The 6,304-nt window shown below is 46.1% G+C and overlaps 1 pseudogene; it reads right to left on the bottom strand.

Moving 5' to 3' along the window:
* Nucleotides 1-2,139: 2,139 nt before the first annotated feature.
* Nucleotides 2,140-4,507, bottom strand: LOC107970985 (ornithine aminotransferase, mitochondrial-like; annotated as a pseudogene).
* Nucleotides 4,508-6,304: the final 1,797 nt, after the last annotated feature.

The raw sequence follows: 6,304 nt of genomic DNA, 5'->3' as shown, positions 1-6,304 counted from the left end.
GATTGCATCCCATTTAAAAGTTTTGCTCCACAAGAAATCTTGTTAAAATGATGAAAAAAAGGGTATGACCTGGGGGAAATGTTTGCAAACCACATATCTAAGAAAGGACTCACATCCAGAATATATAATGGATATGTATACTACTCTCAAAACTCACCGGTAGGCTGAGCATGGTGGCTCAGGCTTGTAATCCCAGCACATTGAAAGGTCGAGGTCGATGGAGGGCAGATCCCTTGAGGCCAGGAGTTCGAGACCAGCCTGGGCAACATGGCAAAAAAACCATCTGTACTGAAAATAAAAAATTAGACAGGCATGATGATGCCTGCCTGTAATCCCAGCTACTCGGGAGGCTGAGGCATGAGAATCACTTGAACCTGGGAGGTGGAGGTTGGAGTGAGCCAAGATCATTCCACTGCACCCCAGCCTGGGTAACAGAGTGAGACTCTTTCTCAAGAAAAATAATAATAATAAGAAGAAGAATAAACCTCAATGGTAAAAAATATAAACAAATAATCCAATTAGAAAATCATGAAAAGATGTGAACATACATTTCACTGAAGAAGGAATAAGCAAATAAGCACATGAAAAGATGTTCAACACTCATTTGCTTCATTGGATGCAAATTAAGACCACAATGAGGTATCACTACACACTTATTACAATAGCTAAAATAAAAGACATAGTGACAACATAGTCACCAAATGGTGACAAGGATGCAGAGAAACTGGACAGTTCATTTAGTGCTGCTGGGAAGGTAAAATCTTACAGCCACTCTGGAAAGCAGTTTGGTAGTTTCTTATAAGACTAAACATGCAATTACCATACAATTCAACAATTACACTTCAGAGAAATTAAAATGTATGTCCATCCAGAAACCTGTACATAATTGTTCATAGCAGCTTTACTTGTAATAGCCAAAAGCTGGAAATAATCAATATGTCCTGCAATAAGCGAATGGTAGAACTGTGGTACATCCATACCATGGAATACTACTCAGTAATAAAAATGAACTATTTACTGGCCCCAGTGTCTCCCATAGGTAATCCCAGCACTTTGGGAGGCCGAGGCGGGTGGATCACGACATCGGGAGTTCGAAACCAGACTTGCCAATATGTTGAAACCGCGTTTCTACTACTAATACAAAAATTACCAGGGTGTGGTGGCGCACGCCTGTAGTCACAGCTACTTGGGAGGCTGAGGCAGGAAAATCACTTGAACCCAGGAGGCAGAGGTTGCAGTGAGCCGAGATCATGCCACTGGACTCCAGCCTGGGCGACAGAGTGAGGCTCTGTCTCAACAACAGCAACAATGAACTATTGATACATAAATATTAATATCTTGGAGGAATCTCCATGGAATTATGCTGAGTGAAATAAGCCCCTAAAACGTTATATACTACAAGATTTCATTTGTACAACATTCTAGAAAAGACAAAATTGTGGAAATGAAAAACAGATTAGAGGTTGCCAGGGGTTAGGGGTGGTGGATGGGAGAAGAGTGAGTATTACTAAAAATGAGTAGCACAAGGGATAGCATTGTGGTGATGGAAATGTTCTGTACCTTGTTTTCCTTTTTTTTTATTTCCCAAGGGGATTCTCAGTCTGTCACCTAGGGTGGAGTGAAGTGGCACGATCTCAGCTCACTGCAACATCTGCCTCCCAGGTTCAAGTGATTCTCCTTTCTCGGCCTCCCATGTAGCTAGGACTACAGGCACCCACCAACTCTCCTAGCTAATTTTTGTATTTTTAGTAGAGACTGGGTTTCTCCATGTTGGCCAGGCTGGTCTCAAATTCCTGACCTCAAGTGATCTGCCCACCTCGCCCTCCCAAAATGCTGGGATTACAAGCATGAACCACTGCACCCGGCCATGTTCTGCACATCAAAATACTTTCACTGAATAGAGATGCCTTTACATTCTCTTACTTATGTTACAAAGCAAAAGGCGGTTCAAAAATGTTGTTCTATTATATATCAACTGAGAAAAACATAGATTTTTGTATCAACTGAAAAACACATATATTCCAGAAAAAGGTTTTGAAGACACATGGGAGTGGAATGTGCCCGCATTAAGAGCAGAGCTTTTACAGGACCACCTGTCTCCAGCCGGCTCCCAGGGACCAGTGAAAACAGCTGCTACCCTCAGAATGACAAGATGGTCTTGTTATTGATTTCACTGGACTCTCGAATCTCACCCTCCTTGACCACCAGCAGAGGCGAAACCTGATGATGTCACCATGGGTTGGCTTGGCCAGAAGCCCATAATCTGGAAGTTGTAGACATACCTTCCAAGCATCACAATCTTTGGTTTCTTTAATAACAATAGAAATTAATAATTATTTTCCTCCTGGGTAGAGTGGATCACGCCTGTAATCCCAACATTTTGGGAGGCTGAGGCGGGTGCATCACCTGAGTTCTGGAGTTCGAGACCAGCCTGACCAACATGGTGAAACCCCATCTCTACTAAAAATTCAAAAATTAGCTGGGAATAGGGGCACATGCCTGTAATCCCAGCTACTCAGGAGGCTGAGGCAGGAGAATGGCTTGAACCCAGGAGGCGGAGGTTGCAGTGAGCCAAGATCGTGGCATTGCACTGCAGCCTGGGCAACCAGAGTGAACCTCTGACTCAAAAAAATAAATAAATGAATACATAAAATAATCATTTTCCTCTTACGGCAGTCACAGCATCAGAAGGTAGCTTCATGGGTTCATTTCTCAAGATAATACCCTTGAGATAAAAACCTTGCATTTTCAGCAAGGTTTTCTTCTTCTAAAACCTCAAGGACTGCGGTGGCCACTCAGCAGCCTAGTGGATTGCCACCGTATGTGGACCCACGTTCCCCTGGCTTAATGGTCAGCATTATGTCATCGTCCCACAGCACTGCAGACACAAGAGTGTCAGCCCCCAGAAAGGGCCTTTCCAAGCAGGTCTATATCAGGTCTGACATTTTCATGATCAACAGCCAGCCATCTACCAGTTCTGGCCAATCCTATCTGTATTTCATCAGCAATGAACAGAACCAAGCTAGGAGCACGAGACGGGACGAGGATAACTTAAAATACCACAAAGCTTACTGTTCTTATGGAGAGTCAGCTGGTCGCCCTTCCCTTCCCTTCCCTTCCCTTCCCTTCCCTTCCCTTCCCTTCCCTTCCCTTCCCTTCCCCTCCCCTCCCCTCCCCTCCCCTCCCTTCCCTTCCCTTTTTCCTTTCCTTTCCTTTTTCCTTTCCTCCTCCTTTCCTTTTTCCTTTCCTTTCTTTCGTGTATTTATTTATTTGACAGTCTTGCTCTGTCGCCCAAGCTGGAGTGCAGTGGTGTGATCTCAGCTCAATGCAACCTCCGATTCCTGGGTTCAAATCATTGAGTGAGCCCAGGAGTTCAGGACCAGCCTGGGAAAAACAGCAAAAGGCAGGGTGGTGCATGCCTGTAGACCCAAGGCCGAGGCCGGAGGATCACTTGAGCCCAGGAGGTAGAGAACAGCCTGGACAACATAGCAAAACTGTCTCTACTAGAAAAATTAAAAATATTAGTGGGGGCTAGGTGGTGTGAGCCTGTAGTCCCAAGGCCGATGGGGGAGGATTGCTTGAGTCCAGGAGGTCGAGGCCAGCCTGGGCAACATAGCGAAACCCCATTTCTACTAAGAAGAACAACAAAAAAATAGCGTGGGCGGGGTGGCTCACCCCTGCAGGTCCCGGGCCAAAGTGGGAGGATTGCTTGAGCCCAGGAGGTCGATACCAGCCTGACCAACATAGCGAAAGCCTGCCTCTCCGAAAAAAAAAGAAAATAAAAAAATAAATAAATAAAATAAAAATGAGCAGGGCAGAATGGCACACGCCTGTAGTCCTGAGGCCGAGGTAAAAACGTCACTTGAGTCCAGGAGATTGAGACCAGCCTGGGCAACATAGCAAAATCCGGTTTCTACTAAAAATGAAACAAACAAACAAACAAATAAATAAAGCATGGGCCGGGTGGCACATACCAGTAGTCCTGAGGAAGTGGCAGAAGGAGCCCTTGAACCCAGGACGTTGAGGCCAGCCTGGTTAACATAGCGAAACATGGTTTCTATTTAAAAAAAAAAAATCATGGGCAGGTTGGTGCACGCCTGTAGTCCCAAGGCTGCAGCAGGAGGATCCCTTGAGTCCAGGACGTCGAGACCAGCCTGACCAACATAGCGAAACCGTCTCTATTAAAAAATCAAAAACCAAAAAATATGAGTGGGGGTGGGGTGGTTCATGCCTGTAGTTGCGAGACCGAGGCGGGAGGATTGGCCAAGGTGGATGTAACCAATACCACAATCATATCCCATAAGTAAATACATTTTCGTCTCTCCAGGGCTACAGGTAAAGGATGGTAATTGTGCACACCACACTTAGATTCCCTTTCAAAAATGTAAGCAGAGGTTGGAGGGCCTTGTACTGTTTTTTCAGTTGCAACAGATATAGAAGCCACTGAAGAATGAAAGCCACGACTAAGTACAGCAAAGCTCTGCAAATGTGCTAGTTTGGAAAACATTGTGTCTTTCAAGTAGAAAAATCACAGATCCGACTATTTTTTTCTTCTGGCTGTTCAGACTAGAATCCAGATGTTTAACACAAGATCCAGGGGAGGTCTTTGGAGAGATCAAAATCTCCTGACTCTGTCGCAATGGCAACAAAGTGTGGCTGGAGGAGGAGACAATATTGTGCAATGTCACTGCCCAAGGATGATGGACCAATCAGGGCAGTTAGTGAACTTCATCTGGCCAATCAGAAGTCAGAACAGTAGGCGGGAGGAACGAAGCTGATGTGGCGTCTATCAGTCCCGCCACCAGGGACAGAACCTTCTCAAACTGGGGGCGGAGACTCTGATTTTCCCGCCTAAAGCATCCCCCGGGATTGGCTACTTTAAGTTCAGAGTACGCATGCTCTGCCTTTCTCTCTCTTCCCATTCTTCCGCAGAGTACACACGCTCTGATTTTCTCTTTTGATTCTTCCAAAATCAGAGTGAGCATACACTGATTTTCTTTTTCCATTCTTCCTACCCCTCCTCTCCTCTGCGGTGCATTTGTTATCTAGTTTTAATAAGGAGTGTATGTGAGGCAGGTCGCCATCTCAAATCCTTCTTGTCAGTTTCTAACTTTTTCAGGTATGGGATTTTTCCTGGGAACTCTGTAGTAACTTAAGAAATTTGGGCTGGGCACAGTGGCTCACGCTTGTAATCCCTGCACTTTTGGAGGCCACAGCTGGTGGATTGCTTGAACCCACGAGGCAGAGGTTGCAGTGAGCCAAGATCATGCCATTGCACCCCAGCCTGGGCAACAGAGCAAGACTATGTATCAGAAAAAAAAAAAGCTCACTCAAATCTTTCCTCCTGGGCTCAAGTGATCCTCTCACCTAGGCCTTGAGACTACAGGCACAGGCCACCCCGCTTCTGCTAAGGTGTTTCTTCTTTTTTTTCTTTCTTTTTTTTTGTTTTTTTAGTAGAGATGGTTTTGCTATGTTGGCCAGGCTGGTCTCAAGCTCCTGGGCTCAAGCAATCTGCCCACCTTGGCCTCCCAAAGTGCTGGGATGGTACAGGCCTGCGCCACCACCCCCAGCTAATTTTTTGTAGACACGGGAGTTTTCCTCTGTTTCCCAGCCTGATCTCGACCTCCTGGGCTCAAGCGATCTGCACGCCTCGGCCTCCCAAAGTGCTGGGATTACAGGTGTGAGTCACTGCGCCTGGCTGAATGCTACATCTTGAAACGCCCCCACATTCTCTCTAAGTGTTGGTAGGCTCTTGTAGGCTCAGAAATTCTAGCTCTCTTCCTTCTAATAATTTAAAAATCACCCAGTAATAGCCTCTAAATTCATTCATAGTAGCGATGCTCATTTCTCTTCAACAGAACAGAAACCCCCATCCTTCTGCCTGATCAGATCCATCACCAGAGAGACCACGTTATGTCTGGGACTCACATCCCTTCCTTTATTTATTGAGTGGGGGTGTCAGAACGCCCCCACTCAATAAAATTGCACAGTCACGTCCCTGCCTCCCCAACAAGGGTCCGTACATCTTTCAGGGTAAGCCTGGCCCCAGGGAAACTACTAACAACATTAGCCAACCCCCTCCCAAAGACTCAAGGCTGCTTTGCCCATAGGAAACCTGTCATCCCCTATCAATACTTCTCCCAGAGACCCCTGGTTCCCTGTTTTCATCTGATTTCTCCCCATGTCCTTACTCAGGGACAGATAAGCCCCGGATGGAGAAATGCAGCACCAGATTCGAGGTGACTGAGTGTGGCCGGACTTCACTGATTTCTCCCTCCACGGGACCAAAGGTCTTGAGCCTGGA

This window comes from Pan troglodytes, chromosome X (assembly GCF_028858775.2).
Source record: "Pan troglodytes isolate AG18354 chromosome X, NHGRI_mPanTro3-v2.0_pri, whole genome shotgun sequence".
Classification (NCBI taxonomy): domain Eukaryota; kingdom Metazoa; phylum Chordata; class Mammalia; order Primates; family Hominidae; genus Pan; species Pan troglodytes.
The sequence above is the reverse complement of the archived record's forward strand: the minus strand, read 5'-3'. Positions and strand labels throughout refer to the sequence as shown.